This window comes from Strongylocentrotus purpuratus, unplaced genomic scaffold, assembly GCF_000002235.5.
Source record: "Strongylocentrotus purpuratus isolate Spur 01 unplaced genomic scaffold, Spur_5.0 spur5_scaffold_15, whole genome shotgun sequence".
Lineage (NCBI taxonomy): Eukaryota > Metazoa > Echinodermata > Echinoidea > Camarodonta > Strongylocentrotidae > Strongylocentrotus > Strongylocentrotus purpuratus.
The window spans coordinates 8,213,672-8,232,673 of record NW_022145600.1 but is presented as its reverse complement, the minus strand read 5'-3'; the positions used below and the strand labels follow the sequence as shown (position 1 = coordinate 8,232,673).

The 19,002-nt window shown below is 34.6% G+C and overlaps 1 long non-coding RNA gene across 1 annotated transcript; it reads right to left on the bottom strand.

The window, feature by feature from the left end:
- Positions 1–13,421: 13,421 nt before the first annotated feature.
- On the bottom strand, positions 13,422–16,584 carry LOC115924005. Its single transcript, XR_004064118.1, has 4 exons — positions 16,352–16,584; positions 15,185–15,497; positions 14,137–14,240; positions 13,422–13,918 (listed from the first exon to the last, which is right to left on the bottom strand). It is a non-coding gene; the product is annotated as an uncharacterized LOC115924005 (long non-coding RNA).
- Between the last annotated feature and the right edge of the window lie 2,418 nt (positions 16,585–19,002).

Sequence of the window (19,002 nt, the reverse complement as noted above, 5' to 3'; positions counted from 1 at the left end):
ACATTACCAACATATGAGTTGCTATGTCAGACGTGCTGTAGCATCACCAGACAAAAGAACGATAATGTGGAGGTCTTGTATGAAAGAACGCAATTCTTTTGTGCGCATATGCTGAGCTGGGGAGTTACATACCATTGTCTCTTGTTAGCTTACTAATGATTGGCAGGTGATGTCACAAGATGAATGAGATCTCTAGATTTCTTTTAGGGTTGACCTTTAGTAGCAGGTCTGAGAAAATTATTTTGAAAAAAATTTATGACATAAAGTTAGATCTTTGAATAACAAAATATGAGTTGTATGCAGCCCTGCACATCGACAGGAATCAACTTATATTTGGATTTCACCCAACCTTTAAAGAGGGTATAAAAGACACATGGCTAATGATTAGCAAATTAAGAACTAGATATCGCATTAGCGTGAATATAATGGTTAATAATTTTGTAATATTTAGACATTGACTACCAGGTGAAGTGGATATTTTCCTTTTCGTCAGTATTTTATGCATTATTTTAAGACATAATATCAAGCAAAAAACAAAATTATCATGATATTCAAAATTATCATTATGCTGCCAATTAAACCACATTTGCTATAATTGCATATTAGCAATATTACTTGGCCAACACTGTTAGACAATAGAAGTACTTGGCAGTTATAGATAACGATAATGTTTAGATTGTCTTTTTGCTTCCGATATTTTGATCATAAGGGTAATTTCCAATCTCCACTATCAGTAAATTCAATCAGTAAAAGGTCTTTGACCACTTACAATCGATTTCATTTGACCAAGTTTCTCACTGCCTTTCATTGTCCCAATAATGAAAATACATTGATATAATCATTCTCTAGGTTCCATTAGGAATGAATGACTACAGAGAAAGTAACGTGTGTGTGTGTGTGTGCGTGTGTGTGTATGTGTATGTGCGTGAAATTGGATAAATGTTCATAATCTATGCAATTACCGTCCTCCAAATAATAAAGCCTGTTTTTATTTTTATTGACTCTTCTGATTTACTTTTATTAAACACTAGCCTAATGACTTTTTTAAAAGATTAGATCGAGCTATATATATTATTATTAAGGCGTAATGAGAAATCATAGTGATAATCAAAGCTGGCTCATTTGAATCACCGGGCTGGTAGGACTTTAGATAGAAAATAAGTTAATATCTGCGTAGGGCACATTAACACGTTCATCTCCACACACACGCGCACACCCACACACTACCAGAAACATATTTTAGTTTTTTTTCTTCATATAGATTTAAGCTGCTTTCCTTTTGGTATATTCATGGATCGTCTTCTCCATTATCTCTTCACAATCAACAACAAAATGACCACTGTCATTATCCCTATCATTAATATAGTCTTGTATCACTTTCATTACCAATGAAATTATCATCACTCACACACACATCACCAGCATAAAAGCACATATAATTCTTACTTTTTTTTACATATAAATTCAAGTTGCTTTCCTTATGGTTTATTCATGGATCGTCTTTTCTATTAAATTGTTCACAAGCAACGGCAGAATTATCATCGTCATTATACCCATTATTAATCTAGTCATGTATCACTGTCATTACCAATACAATTATCATCACTCACCCACACACACCCACACAAAATAACATGCATATCTTACTCCTTTTACATGTACATTCAAGTTGCTTTCCTTTCGGTTTATTCATGGATCGTCAATTTTAATTCCTCTTCATAATAAACAAAAATCAAACAAATCATCGTTAATGTCTCCATTATTTGTGTTCATCTATCACTCTCATTATCAATGAAATTTTCATCACACACCAACACGAAATCACATACATATCTGGTTGAATTTCAAACTTAATCAAGACAATCGCAACTTGCGAAGTTCCCGAGGTACTTTGGTGCTGCAGATCCCATCTATAAATACAAAAATAACGCTAGGTGATCGAGCCCCAAAACTCTGGAATAACTTTCCATTTGAAGTCAGGAAATCACCATCTGTGCATAACTTTAAAGAAAAACTGAAAACACATCTTTTCAATTAACTGTAACTCTAAGCATACCAGGAGCTCTATAGTAGCGCAGAAGAATATATACTTAATATTGGATAGTTGATTCTGCGCTCTATAAATGTATTATTATTATTATTATTATTACTACTTTTTTTTTACACCATCGACATCATCATTACCATCGTCTTTGTTATAACGATTAACTTGAATGTTTTATAAAATATATATACATTTGCTACATGCCTTTCTACCCGGAAAACATTTCGCACCACATCCATTATGCACATCTGTGTTGATTTTTACATTTTCTCTTTTTTTTTTCTCAAGTACGCTGGTATATCCAGATATCGTCACATCAGAAATCAATACCTTTGCGGCGCATGTTTAGAGAAAGATGAATATTTACTAAAACACACACATGTAAATTGATATCATGTTTGCGGAAGAAACAGCAAAGAATATCGAGAGTCGTGTTCGACATTGTTATTCATTTCGTCTCCCGCGGTATGCTGTTACAGATTTCAATACACGTTAACCCTGAATTCAAGCCATGATAGCGATTAAAAAAACAGATTGATAATGCGTTCGGGAAGATGACCACCGTTAATTTGAAACAAGAAACCTTTTGATCGAAATGCAACTTTCTCTATCTTAATTCAATGTTTGAAGGGATTGATAGGAAGTAAGTTGGGTGAGAGAAAAATAGTACTCCCCTTTTTGTTTTTTGGTGGATGTATATAGTTTTAATAACCATATTTTTTAAGTTAGTCTTTCTTTATCGAGGACAGGTGCTAAAAATAATAAAATAATAATTGAGTCTTATTTACCTTAGGTACCCAATTCAGTATTAATACTGCTCTTCCTGCATTGTATCAGTTACCCATTTAGACCTGGGTGGAGAGTGGCAAATGTGGATTAATGTGCCGGACTGGTATTCGAATCTTCAACCTTTAAAATTGAGATTCAAGTGGCTTGAACCCCTATACTGAATGGTGGTGGTGGTTGTTTTACCTGACTTTTACCTGACTTGTAAGTAAGCAACAAGACGGCCGACGGCTTTAGGTCCTCTCCGAGGGACCTGGTAATGAGTAATGCACTACGACTGACATCCGTTTGTGCCTGCAAACTAGTGGTTACACTTCCTTATACGAGCACACATTGTCACTTTAACATTTTATTGATGTTGTTGTGCTGTTTCATTCCTTAGATACACTCATGTAGGTGACATGACTGATGACATGAAATCTATTGTCGAACAAGATTAAGGGTTAATGACCTATTTAGTGTCATGGTAACATAATAAGATTAGTGTCATGGATACCGTAGATAAGGCAACGATACTTAAAGCGAGTCAAAGCCTTCATACAAAATTACTTTGATTTAACATTTTAAAAGATTTGAATAACATCAATGAAAATTTAAACAACAACAGGCAAGGAATAAGGAAGTTAAAGCTTTTATAAAAAGCTTGTCACCAGAGAGAGATATTTAATTTCATAGCATCATTTATGGACAATTGTCCGAGCCATCTGACTGTGATATTTCACAATCTTTTCATTTTCTTCAGATTTATTTGTGGGTATGATTCGACTTTAAAAAATGTCAAACAGATTGTGATTCTGCATACTTTATCTAGTTTTCATCTCAATCACGAAAGGAGAAAAAATATGAAGTACAAATGGCCTGGACATTTGTTCATAAATGATGTCACCAAATTGAATATTTTCCTCTAGTTACAAGTTATTAAAACAAAATGTCCTTCCTTATTCCTTGCCCGATTTAGTTTAATTTTTTCACTGGTTTTGGTTCCTTTTGATGTAACGAACTATAGTTTTATAGAGCTTATCAAATGGCATGCAATTAGGTTTTAAATGGGTAAGTTATCATAAACGAAACGTCAATATGAATTAGATTTAAGAGCAGGAAACAAGAGAAAATGATAAATGATAGTTTGAAGAGATCCCATTAAGAATTTTAGATTAAATTATTTCGATCTAATTGTGATTAATCTCTGACTAAAGATCCATTAAGTGCTATTTCGTGTGTTGTTTCTTACTCAATAATTATACAGTAAAACTTTTAATATCATGGTTTCTCATTTATCTGCTATTAACCACTTGGCTTTCAGGGTAGACATGCCTATTGTATTTTCACATTCCATCCAATGTCAATTTTCAGACTGTTTAACGTCTGAAGACCACTTGATGTAGATATCTGGGGCAAGTTTCAAGAAACCGACATAACTCAAAGTTATTGGACATTCTATAGACACACGCGTTAGATAATTAACGCGGGTTACAATAGAGTATTCATGAATATGGCGGTCTCGGGGAAACTGCCCCAGAATAGCAGACTGTGTTTAGGACATCCCATTTTTCCAGAGGAAGTACCCCCTCTTTCGACCGATTTTTATCTTGAATGTAAACTGGAGATAATACTTGAAGTAGTTCCTGGATAGTATCTGATTCCGTTAAAACAAAAGCAACAGGTTAATAAGCATCACAACAAAAATGAATGGTTAGAGTTTTTTTTTTTAATTTTTAAAGTGGATGGAAAAGGAGAAGATTATATCATTCCCAAATTGAGATAAAAGAGAGAGAGAGAGAGACTGATTCATTTATTAGTTTTCCCTAACAACTATCGATAAGAATTTGACGTACTTTAATCGTGTTTAAAATCTTCGTCATAAATATATTAATTACTTACTCATGGATTTTTTTCTTTTTCGATAGAAATAAAAATGATGGAACGGGCCCAGCAGGCAATACTCTCGTCGTTGGCACCATCATTGGAACTCCTCTGCATCTTTACACAGCCTCAATCTCTCAATCCACTAATACAGTATCTCTGCAAATTGAGCAAGGATATAGATTCCATGCGTGACCTTCAAAACGGACTACCCTGTAACGATATCTCAACATCATTCAAACCATTATGATAACGGTCACCGTGGTCACGTGATCCTCGATCTCGCAACGGGGCCATGGTTTCTTTCCTCCCCGATGGCGATCTCCTATACGATCCTGAATATTGACGAGGTCGGTTGTATCGCAAGCTGCTTGTCACCGGACATCGAGTAGGTGATGGACGCTCATTCCTGGCAGGTGTGCGTACGCAGGCGATTCGCTCTTCGATTTACGGGGCGGGAAGAGGGGGAAGGGGTCAGATTTCCCCCTGATTACCAAAAATAACCCTAATGTACTGGGAAGGGGCCCCTCACACGATGGAAAACACTGCATGCTCATAGGAAATATAGCCTGTAACCCTAACTTTTAGTCTCCAGTATATGCCCTTTTTGGAAGCTTCATGAAAACATGTATGCAAATGACCTTTTTTTTTATTTTCCCCCTCCAGCCAAAGTCCGATGTTTTTATCTAAATCTCCCTACAGCATAAACGACTCTTATATTTTTAGATTAAAAAATATATATATAATTTCGATATTCTTCTGTTTGTGTCCTGACCGGATACCATGTAGAACTTATGATTACAAAATACAAACATTTATAGATTTTATTGAAATTCTTAATCATTTAGAAAAAGGAGTAACTTTTACGCCCAAATTAATTGATAAACGATACACATTTGCGCTTTACAAGAACCCATTATTATTATTATTATTGTTATTTAATTTGGATATCGATTTAAGCATAGTTGGGGGTTCATGAAATTTCAGTTCTTGTCATATCAGAGATATCTATACTTCTTGACATTGAAATAAAACTGTTCGAATATATGTTTGTTAAAACAGTATATTTGTATTTTATATCCTATATCTTGGCCCATCTAGGTTGTATGGGCACTATGTATTTTTTCTTCTTGTCCTCTTTAATACCGAGGTGTTATATAATTTCACATATTTCACATTTCATATATATTCACATCAATTTACATTTTAACATAATAAAAAAAGACAAAAATAATTGAATAAATGGTTATAACCTTAACATTTCTTGAACATACTGTGCTTATTTGCTATAAAACAGCGTAGTTTTAATTTGAAATTAATGAACGGACTTTTACTATTGTACTCATAACCATCATACCGAATTTGGATGTACATTATGTGTATAATGAATTGGCTTAAAAATAACATGAAGTTTATCACAATTTGTTTTCGTCAATAAAATATTCTATAACTAATGCTTTTTCATTAACATTTATTTGTTCATCAAAGTAATTATAAAAAATAAATTTTCAATAGTTTTCCAAAAAATCGAACCTTGTTCCATTTTAACAAGACATGAAAAGTTGTTTCTGTTTCTTTACAAATATCATATTGAGGACTTAAATTATTCGTAATTCATAGAGCATGTTGTCTTTGTTCTGCGAAACAGCCCCGCCGACGAGCTAACAGCTCCGTAATTTGTTCGGAAACAAAATACGAAATATTGCCCTCGGCCATATTTCTCATTAATTCGGAAGTACGGGCCTCTCTTCTCGAAGGAAAGACAAAAATTTGATGGGAATACAAGAAGCATAGAATGTTTTATAATTATTCTCAATTTTCAATTAATTATCGTTGAAGATGATATGTAAGAATCTCAATTATATATATTACTGGTGGATTGTTATATATTGATATAATTGGCACTAATGCTCAATAAAACTACGATGAGAAGAACCTCCCATATTCTCGGATACATCTATAATACTGATTATGGACAAACTGGCCAAAGTATCAATACAAAATAAGTATGACATTGCATACTATATGATTTTGTTTTACTATTACCATATGCAGATACTTATTCACAAGAAAAGACCGTCTATAAGCACAGCCTAAAAAGAAAACAGACTCACTTGTAACGAAAGGGAAATACCTTAAGTAGGCCCTATATATATAAAAAGCAATAATCTTCGTGACTGCTGTCACGAAACCTCATAATTAGACAAATTATTCGAGGTATTCGTATATTCAAGTATTCAAGTATTCAATTTTATTTCACATCTCTTTAAAAACACATAAAAAGATATACAAACAAATAATTATGAATTAAAACAATACAAATTAAAAAAAAACACATTCATTTACATGGTACTGTGAAAGAAGAATGAAGGGTAGTGGATGCGAGGGATCAACAAAGGCCATTGGCCTGTCAAGGTTGATCCCCTATAATACCACCCTTCAAGAGAAATACATTTTACAAAATATAAAAATAAAAACAATCAAACAAACAGATAATATAACATAGCATAATCACATGAAAAAAACACAACATAACTATTTACATAAATCACATAAAAGGCAATTAGATCAGATAAAACTACTCACAATTAAGAAGATAACATTTATATTTTTTCCTGAATGTAAGAACAGTGGATATTACGTTTGGCAACTCATTCCAGAGCTGTGGGCCTTTAAAACTTACTGTGGTTCTTGAAAAGTTAAAAATATAAAAAGGTACATACCTTTATTGGAATTTCTTGTTTTATAGTTATTGATGTTGCTATTATATTGGAAATAGTCATAAAAGTTAATGGGCAATAGTTGCTTAGAATAAGAAAACATAAACAATGCTAGTTGTAATTTATTTATATAAAAAATATTCAATATTTTAACTTATTAAATAATTGTTGGGTATGTGCTAAATAGTTTGATTTGGTAATTGCTCGTATTGCACGTTTCTGTAGTAAACACAATTTTTTGTGATGAATAAAATGAGCAACCGCCCCATACAATATTAGAATACATAAGATGTGATAGAATCATACAGTTATACAAATCTGTTAAAATCTTCAGTGGTAAAATGTGTTTTAAAATATTAAAGGCTCCAATGAATTTAGATATTTTTAAAGCAATGTAATTAACATGTTCTTTCCAGTTTAAGTTTTCGTCAATGATTACTCCAAGAAATTTAGTACTGGTTTCTCTCTTTATACTTAGATCATTAAGTTCAATATTTATTACATTATCTTGTATTCTACAATTCCTACTCTTAACGATCATATAACATGTTTTATTGCGATTAATGTAGAGTTTATTGGCTGTAAACCAAGTTTGTATGTTTTTCATTTCAGAATTCAATAGATTATTTAATGCAACTGGGTCTTTACCTGATAAAAATAAACTTGTGTCATCGGCAAATAAAATGACTGATAAAATATTGCTAACATATTGCAGATCATTAATATAAAGTAAAAAATAAAAGGGGGCCGAGATTAGATCCCTGAGGTACACCTACTGAAATACTTTTATATTCTAAATTAAAATTATCAACGCTTACATATTGCTTCCTATTGCACAAATAACTTTCAAACCACTGTATTGCATTTCCCCTTATTCCATAATATTTCAGTTTTTTTTTAGTAAAATTGAATGGTCAATACAGTCGAACGCCTTTGACAAGTCTAAAAAGAGAGCTATCACTATGTGTTTCTTTTCAAAGGCTTTGGCAATTTTATCTGTTAATTCAATCAATGCATGGGTAGTACTATAACCTTTTCTAAAGCCAAATTGTTTATTGTGCAAAATATGATGTTTTTCAATAAGATATATCAATTTATCATAAACAATTTTTTCTAAAATTTTACTAAAAATTGATAAAATAGAGATTGGTCTATAGTTATTCAACATATTTTTACTGCCATTCTTATATATTGGTATAACTTTAGCTATTTTTAATGCATTAGGAAATATGCCTTTTTCAAGAGAAGAATTATATATATTGCACAAAGGAGACACAATTGCATTTATAGAAGATTTAACAATTTTAGCACTAATTTCATCGTAACCAGGACATTTACTTACATCAAAAGTCGATAAAATATTAATTATAGTAGATTCTGTAATTGGGCTAAAAACTAAAGACTCACAAACAGATCCCTGTAAAAAGCTATTAAATGATGTAGTTACTGCATTATCCAACTTCTCATGAATCTTCTGTCCAACCGTACTAAAGTAATCATTAAATAAATGACAATTCGAGATTTATCCTTTATAGATCTACCTTCTTATTCAATTTCATTTTAAGTCATTTGGATGCAAATGCAGTTAAATTGGAAATTAGGCAGTCAATGGTCAGAGCAAGCAAATTATTATTTATTTAATTTCATTTCATTAGTGTTCAAAAGTCCCTATATCTCTCTTATTCACAATAGAAAACGTTACACAGTTGATTTCAATGAAGCAGAAATCACATGAAAAAAGGCATGAAAGAGCCTTTTTTAATATTTTTGTTTTTAACAAAGAAATCCTGCATCGATTACATTCTAGTCTGTAGAAGAAAAAAAGAAGTTTTTACTGGGTAAAAAAGGTGGACGTTTAAAAAAAATATATATTTATGAATTGTGGATATCTTTTATAGACAAAACAATTTTCTAATGTTATCTAAATAGCTATTTATTTATTCCAACGTTGGCGTTGCATCCCAAAATAAGAAGATTTATAAGGAAGGAAAAAAGGTATCTACCAAGATGAACTTAATTTGCGAGCAAGTCAGAGAAGTTGAAGGGTCGATTCATATGAAGAGCCTTTGGCATTCCTACTTTACGTATCTTTCGTTACAATGAAGAAAGAGAAACAAAAAAACAAAGTCGGTCTTCAAGAAACTGGGCTAAAGTGGCTGGTCAAGATATATAGTCCAGAATATAAAATCCATATCATTATATAGGCCATCATGTATAGAGATACTTAAGAAAATAATACACACGCGGTACAAGTAAAGTACCGTTGTTTCAACATCAAAGAAAAAATACTCTACAAGAAGGATACTCTATCTACACTTGTCCTTGGAAAGTTAGAACCAATTCGCAAAGATTGACGGAGCGACAAACCTCTCTATTCTGATAAAATCACATCGATTGGCTATGCTAGAATATCAAGAGTATGCCTGTGTAGAACTAGTAAGAGTCCCACAGTGTCTGAACACATTTACGTTTTCAATTTGAACGTATTAATAATCAACTCTATTGTCCTACTTTAAGCCCTTGGCCACACTGGAGATGAGACCGTTTGATTTGAATTTGATTTGATTTGAATTTATTTCCGTAGAAAAAGAAGTACGATGGAAATATTAAACAATATGTACAAATACAATATGAGATAAACGGCTGGATGGCCCTACTCAGCATCCATCAACATCGTGGCGTTGTTCTACACCCTAACATTACACACTAAAAGCAAAACCCTATAATAGGCAAAAATAATCACCAAAAAAAAAGGTCTGTTAAGACCTTGATATCACACCGTGTAAAAGAAGGTGTGAATATAGTGTTTTTCTACATTGTCAACACTATGGAAGTGTAGATATTCCACTGTGTAGCGACAGTTTCGTTCATGCACTGTTCCCATATGCACCCACACTGTGTTTTTATCTGTGGTCACACTGTGGATTCATCGTGCTCTAATGAACTTAGTGTCCCACAGTATGGACAAAACCATAAACTTCAGTCTCTAGTCATTTTGTTATGCACACACCCTTTGAATCTACCTGTGGCAGTGTGGTCGCAGGGGCATACTACTGCTAAGGCCTTCGTGTGAATGGGAACACAGTATTCCCATGTTTTCAGCACTTATTTACAGTCTAAGTTCCATCCGCGTTCACGCTTACATGCTCTGTGTATATTTATCACCACACTAGCTTACAAATGTGAGGGACATTTGGCATTGGAATGAAATTAGTTTTGTGTAAGAACACAGTATAATAAGAGTGATAGCACAGTGTGAATGCATTATTCCCTTTTTTTTCTCGAGAAAACGAACTTAGGTCTGGACGCCGCCAGAGACGTTGAATTCAAAGTAATTACTTGGGCATTAACTTCAAATGTAAACATGAATCAATATAATGTGTCGTGTGGAAAATGATTTATTAGTGATAGTAATAAATGTATTTTGTGAGTTTTTTTTAATCATCAGGGGTAAAAAACAAGCTGATCAAACTTTGCTTGAAATTAACCAATGAAGAACACTGCTAAGAGATAGCGGAATGTAGGGCAAACATACACGTGGAATCGCAGTTTAGTCCACAGTTGCATAGATATATTTCTCGCCACATTTGGAATAATTATGAAATCATTCCAAGATAAATCCCTTTCATGTGACATTGCTGGTCAAATATTTTCCCAACAGGATCAACAATAATGTGAAAGCTCACAAACTTTTATTTCACCTTAACCAAAACTCAACCTCGTTTTTAGAAGATTGAACTTTTTCGTTCAAAACAAACTCCTTTTCCCGCATCCCTTCTGAGAAAACACACTCGATTTTCCAACATGACACCAAACAATATGTATTCATTCCAGGTATATGTGCCTTGCTTAATTTCTAAGTGAGAAAACAGATATTGTTGGCATTATTGTATATCCTTTCCTAGCTTTGAAAACGAGTATCGTTATCGTATTGTGAGGCTAGTGGTTGAAACTAATGTTGATGGCAGGGCCCCTGGTGAGATACCTGTCTTATGTGTTGGATACTATTCTACTTTTAATCAAATTTAAGGGTATTAGATGACTGGAATCACGGAAGGCAATCAATAATGAATTAAGGAGGTTGTACCATGGCCTTATAAAGTGAAAGGGATACATGAAAGGTCGACATAATTGATATGTAAAGTCTGTGAGCGATTTATAATGTTATTAAAAAACTCAGTTTTGTTTTCTTGCTGTCTACTCTGGTTTTTTTCCTCTTGATTCTTAATTTCTGTGTCTCGTGTGGGTTTTTTCTTCTGTTAGTGTCTTGCCTCTCTGTTTAATTTGTCTGTTCTTTGTAAAACTTAGTCCGAGTTGAATTTTTAATTTTTTAATTAAACAAATATATGTATGAATAATCTGTGATTTTTTATTTTTCAAGCAAATTTAATTTTAAATGTAGCATGTAAAACTGAGACCAGAGAAAAACAAGATTTGTACAATTTATATGTGTTGATAATTTATGTATTACTGTGTTTACTATTTTCCTCCAAAAAAGTATGTATTGGTCGATCATCAATTATTTATGTGATATTTTCCAAATAATTTTTTGAAAAAGGGAAAAAGGAAATAAATGAAAAAAGTATGTATTGGTTGGTCATCAATTATTTATGTGATATTTTCCAAATACGTTTTTTGAAAAAGGAAGAAATATTTTGTTTTAAATTTTTTTGTCATGACAAATAGAATTTTAACGCTTAATACCTAAAAAAGGAGAAATAATGTGTTTTCAGACCAAACGTGATTTCCCACGCCAAAACCGATTTAACAGTAAACTAATGGGTGGTATTCTCGAAAGCGGCCTAAGTTAAACCTGGCCTAAGTTAAACCGTGGTTTAGTTAGGCCAGGCTTAACTTAGGCCGCTGACCTAAGTCATTTTCATTTCTCGAAAGGTGGCCTAACTGATCCATGGTTTAAACCTGGCCTAACTTAGTCCATGGATTATTCACCATGGTTACAGTTTCTGCACATGCTCAGTACCGAAGCTGCGACGTCACAATGCACTAAGACAATGGATGCGCGCAGTGTGGAGAGGATGCATCACCTCGACAACTTGAGCAATATGACATCACAATGCACTAAGACAATGGGCTAAGACAATGGATGCGCGCTGAGTGTGGAGAGGATGCATCACCTCGACAACTTGAGCAATATGACGTCCAGGGACGGCGGAGCGACTTCCAAAGCGGGGGGGGGGGGGGGGGGGGGGGGGCAGCACCAACAAAAAGGGCACTTGCTGGAATTGTATCATTGTTAAAAGGGAAATTATCAGAGATGAAAAGGGTCACATATCGCACTTGAAAAGGGGCATTGAACATATTTTAAAAGGGGCACTTATGAGAATGAAAAAGAGGCACTTATAATAAAGGAAATGTGCATTTGTTGAAATAAAAGGGGCACCGATAATTTTGTTAATAGGGGCACCTCTCAGATTTAAATAGGGCAATAATCAGAGGTGAAGGGGCACTTCTGAAAAGTGAAAAGGGGCACTTATTGCAAAGGAAAATGAAAAATTGTCAAATGAAAAGGGGCGCGTGTCAAAATTAAAGGGGCACTTATCAGAGGTGAAAAGGGGAAGGGGCACTTTTCCTATGGAAAAAGGGGCACTTCTTACAAAGTTAAAAGGGAACTTTCCTATATAAAAAGGGGCATTTGAAAAAAGGGGCACTGTCACCCCCCCCCCCCCCCAACTCTTTCTCTCTATCTCCATCTCTCTTTCTCACACACACACTATCTCACATCATTGTTTATTTCTCTCACCATTAAATTGTTCTTTCTCATTTGGTTCCCTTTCTCTTTTACGCTATCTCTCTCTCTCTCTCTCTCTTGTTCGCTCTCTGTTCTCCCACTGTTCTATTTCAAGACTTTTTTCATGTATAATTCAATGAACCCAACGATATGCACACTTAAAATCAAAAGATATGAAAGAAATATTGTATATAACATATCAACAATTATGTTCAATTTATTTATTTTTCTTAAAACAGAAAAGATTGTAATACATGATGAATACGATTATAAAATTGAAGGTCAAAATCAAATATTAAGCTCCAATAGCCTCATAATCTGCTACTTGAAACTATTAGAATTAAATGTTATGTATTTGTTACATTACCTTCTCCCATTTTTTTAAAACAAAGCATAGTCTACTTTTGAGCCATGTTTCTTTTGCAGGGAATCTGTTATATCATGACTTGCACTATATTATAAAACACATTACAAAACATAATTTCTTAAATGACTTAAAATCACAATTTTTCCAGTGAAACAGTAAACATCTGATGTACATAAAAACATCCTTATGAGTAATGGTTGCTTTGTGGTTCACACACACAACAAGGACATATCAGGCTTATTATCAATGGTTGCTTGTTTGTTACCATAGCTTCATGTTATGAGGATTATACTACAAAGGTTTTGATCCCCATGCAGTCACAGTTACAGCAGATGGAGTTTGGTTCATTGAATAGGCTAAGTAGAACTTCATAGTCCCCGCAAGTATGTCTGTTGTATGAAAAGAGAAAAGAATAAAAGGAAGCACATTGAAACCTATTTCTATTAAACATTAAATTGGTCTTGCATGTACATTGTGACCAAAGTGGACTTACATGCACATTGTGGTAAAAGTGGAGTGCATTTAGTTACATGAAAGTATTGATGGAAAAATGTGAATGAACAAATGTACCTGGGCATACAAACAACAACTTATTCCTACAGCCTACCTCTCAGAAATTCAGCAGCTCAGTAGTTCTCCTTCCTCTCTCTGAATTTGTCTTAATCATCAGGTTATTTGCCTTCATTTATTTTACTGAAGAAGAACATCATCCTGAAACAAAAATATAAAGGTTTAGACCTCATTAAAATACCAAAGATCTACTCCATTGATAATTGGTCTTAGTTATAGTGTCAATCATATTCTAACTTAAAAAAAACAACTAACTTTCATGTAGGCAGTGACTAGGCACCCCCTCCCCACTCAGTTACTAGTAATCATTGATTTACAGAATGACTACCGGCATCTCTTTTAAAGTCAAGAACAAACATACACATTCTTGCAGTACTATCTCATGTGCTTGCACCAAGTTATACTTGCCATGTCATGGCCTAAGAAAGCCAAGTTAGTCTCTTTCCTAAAATCAAGTCTAGAGGTCTACATCTTACTTAGATAACTAGCCGACAGTTGGCCTAACCTAGATGTAAACGCAGCCTGGAATGTAGATTTTACAAGGCCCTAATCGTTAGAGCCCAACTTTTCCATTTTAGTTCAATCTAACATTAGACCAAAGATTGTCTTTGTTTACGTTATCTCCCAAAATGAGCTTCGTGAAGGGGAAAAAAGTAAAATGAAAATTTACTGCACTGTACTGTACTGCAGTCTGTAGGTCTCTAAGTCTTATATGATCTAGAATTGTTAGTGGTAGGTTTGAGTTTTCTTCTGACCCAAATTTGAAAGTAGTTAATCAACTGTTGATTATTTGTGTCTTATTTTCAGAGATAGTTCCGCCCAAAAGTCTAGGCCAAGCTGTCACTCTCAGGAGTGACTGGTAGCCATGGCAATCAAGCTGAAGATATTAGCTCGTGCCGACGTAAAATGATAAAAGTTTGAGCGTAGATTGCACCTACATTCATCAGACAAAACAATTTTAAATCACTACATAATGTACCTTTAGACACATCTGCAGATTCATAAAATCAGCACATCTTTTAAATAAAAATTGTATAAACATTATTTAGTTTACAAAAGTAAGACGTTATTACAGCATTACTCACCAGCAGACTTTCCAAGAAAAATGGAGTATCTATTTTTCCTGTTCAGGAAATAACTGGTGTTGGGCCAACTGGCGTGGAGACGCCTATGTGGGTGCAATCAATAGCACCAACCATATTTACGCCAGGGAAATGGCAGTAATTATAAAATTCATGTTGGGTCTTCACTCTGCAGGACTGCCTCTCTTGTTGAAAGAATTGAGATGTATTGCTCCGATCTCCTGGCAATGGCTATTGAGATGGACTTCACAAGGCGGGTCACAGTAGCTTGGGAGAGGCCTTCTTTTTTCATCCCCATGCATCAATTGAAAAGAACCTGAAATAGCAGAAAATCAAGATGAAAAATATGTTGATATTTGATAAGAAATTACAATTTCTCTTTCTCTGTAGTTTACTAATAGTAAGCTAGGTCTACTGTACCATTATCAGCAAATGTATATGTCAAAAAAGGAAGCTTCTGTCCATTTCCTTTCAATTCCTATAAGACCTGTCAAGACTAGACTCTTATTGATGAAATTTAGATTTCTTGGGGAGGGGGGGGGGGGGGGGTGGGTGGTTATGAAAATCATCATCATCCTGTAGAAAATTATCCCAACAACAGCCACAACTAGCACTGCAGCTCAGGCAGAGGTGTTACCAGACCGAAATTTCCGTCTTTTTCGTTCATTAGCCTCTGATTTGGGTAGGGTCGGCTCCTGAAAAAGATCCTACCCAAATCAGAGGCTAACGAACGAAAGAGACAGCCAGATCTAGATTTAGGTCTAGGCCTAGTGCTAGTCCACTTTTAGGCAACAGCGTCTCGAAAATCCACTATAAAAGTAGTTTCTACGTCTAGCAATGATATCTTTAAGGTGGTGTTAAGGTGGTATATGCGTACGAAAGTACAATAGTGGCCAGATAAAAATTACCCGGTAAGAAATTGCTCAATCTCAGGAAACGAAAATGTTAACCGACAATTATTTGCACGTATGGGACTGGTCTGCAATCACCATGAAAATTAACCAAGTTTCTCCCAAATTTATTCAGTTAAAAGCATTTTAGATTATCACCAGTACAGCAAAATGAAAGTAACAAAAATATTTTATTAGCTGGTGTAACTTTCATGAGCGCTTATCCATGCAAAAGAGTGTAAATTGTTATCAAATATAGAAATTCAAATGCAAAACTTACCGTTCACTCTCCGCGGACACTCGATTTAACTAAAACGTGACGTCACGCGAAGTTAGGCCGAACTATGACGTATTTAAACCTGCCCTCTGAGCGGCCTAAAGTTAGGCCGAACTATGACGTATTTAAGCCTGGCTTATCTTTAGGCCACCTTCGAGAATAGCAAAAAAGATAGTCCATGGTTTAAACCAGGTTTAGGCCACTGATTTAACTTAGGCCGCTTTCGAGAATACCACCCACATCAAATCATACAATTTAAAGATAAAATGTTGGGAATGGAGGAGCTTTCAATGTTAGTGGCAGTCGAAGAGTAGAAATAGTAGAAACTAACTCACTATTGACCATTCGATATTATACAAATGATACACACCAGTGAGGGCATTAGTAAGAATTACCCACACAAGGTAACTTTGGAACAGTTTTACACGCCCGAGGTGATAGGCGAGGGTGTTTGGACTGTTTCGGAGGTACCGAGTATGGATAATTTTACTCTCGCCCGAACAAAGTGATGTGTATTATATCTTTTATAAAATGATGATTTATTAGTTTAATAAGAAGATGTTTTATAACATGAGTTTACTAAAGACCAGTCATTAGTAAATGACCGATCGATCATTAGTAAAATTGCGTGTTAGGCAAAATAAATGCGTGTACGCTCTCAACCAATCCCTTGATTAGGATCCGCTTCATGGTCATATAATTAAAATTAATACTTGTATATCTAGGTCTCCAACTGAAGGACACCCTGTTTAAACAAGACAAATAAATGTCTGAACGAATACAAATTAATGGACTAAGTTGATGGACGGATGAATGAATGAATGAATGTAGAAATAAATAAAATGTTAAATAACTTAATAAACGAAGTTCAGTAGTACGCTTAGTGAATAAATGAATAAACGAATACAAATTAATGGCCTTAGTTGATGGACGGATGAATGCATGAATGTAGAAATAAATGACATGTGAAATAACTTATTAAACGAAGTTCCATAGTACGCTTAGTGAATAAATAAATGAACGAATACACATTAATAGACTAAGTTGATGGACGGATGAATGAATGAATGTAGAAATAAATGAAATGTTAAATAACTCAATAAACGAAGTCCCATAGTATGATTAGTGAAATAATATGACTACATTTGATCTAACATCTACCCAATCAAAGTGATAAAGATGCGCCCGTATAATCAAACCCCTCTCGTCTTGAAAAGACAACCCGCTCGGCTCCACTGTATATCAGTTTCTAGATACGCTTCTGGAAGTAACCAGAGTATTTAGGTTACTTGAGGTGGTAAATTACGAAGAAAATCTTGGCATTAGTCCAATATACCGAATCAAAATAAATGCCTGGTCACGTGTGCGCTCCCAACCAATCATTTGATCAGGATCCACGTCACCGTCTTATAATCCGATGTGCCGAATCAAAATAGTATTTCTGTGTTGAGGAGTCGATACTGGACGATGCATCTTCAAGTCTCTCGAGGGGAGGGCTAATAATGCGGAGACTTATATAAGGAATCAAATTTCAGAGTTCGGGGAATCATTATTGCCCTACTTTTCTTTCAGAGCAGGTGAAATGAATACATGGGCATGACTTGAGAAAATGGGAAAGAAATTTAAAGATCCTATCCGGCGAAAAGACAAGTTGATATAAATGGAGAACTGGATGAATGTAGATTACAAATATAAAGCAATAACAAGTATCTACACTTTCATTATTGCACAAAAGCAAATTAAAACCTTATTTTCAGAACCCCTCCAAATTACGGTTCAACAGGGTTCAAATTTGCAGAAGTTACAGTGACGACATAACACATGGACGATGAGCCGTGCTTAATTTTTGCAAAATCATTGAGAATATGCGTACTCCACATAAAGATGATGTCATCAAGTCGATAAAAAGTTTTTAGGTCCACAACCTCCGATTTTCAAAGCTTTAGATTTTGAGTCTTCAGAGAGCTGATGCTCCTCTGACAGACACTAAAATGGCATATACTTGATATGACTGCAATCTTTGGCTAATAAGCTTTCTGTTGATATATAATTCATTCATTTCGTTTTTCAGTTCGGATATGGTCTTTAAGGAAGTTGGAAAATGTGTCGAAAGCAGCGATGAGGGTGAAAGATGAGTGCGATATTGTGATATCAAGAATGGAAAAAATAAGGGACTCGAGGTCAATCCTTGAATAATCAACGATGAGGTTATGTAGAGAGAGAGAGAGAGAGAGAACGAGAGAGAGAGAGAGAGAGATGGGGGAGGGAAATGGAGTATAGGGGATGAAAGGGAAACAAGAGATGAAGACAAAATGGAATATAAACCTGATGCCAGAAAAAAAAGTTTAGGGTGTGGGTTTCAGCCCTGTGACATTAAGAGTGTGAGGTCGTGTGTGTGGGTGTATGCGCGCGCGCGCGCGAGAGAGAGAGAGAGAGAGAGAGAGAGAGAGCGGGGCAGAATTCAGAACGGTGCAAAGTAAAATTACATGTATTCCATAATATTGGTAAAATTGGATCGATCTTTCATCCAGCAACCTATAACCTCATGGAATCTGATTAAGTATGGATGTCACGCTTAACCAGGCACCTGTATCAATGAATCCGTGCCACAAAATCTGAACGGAAAATAACTTTTCCCAACCAAAATTTCGTGA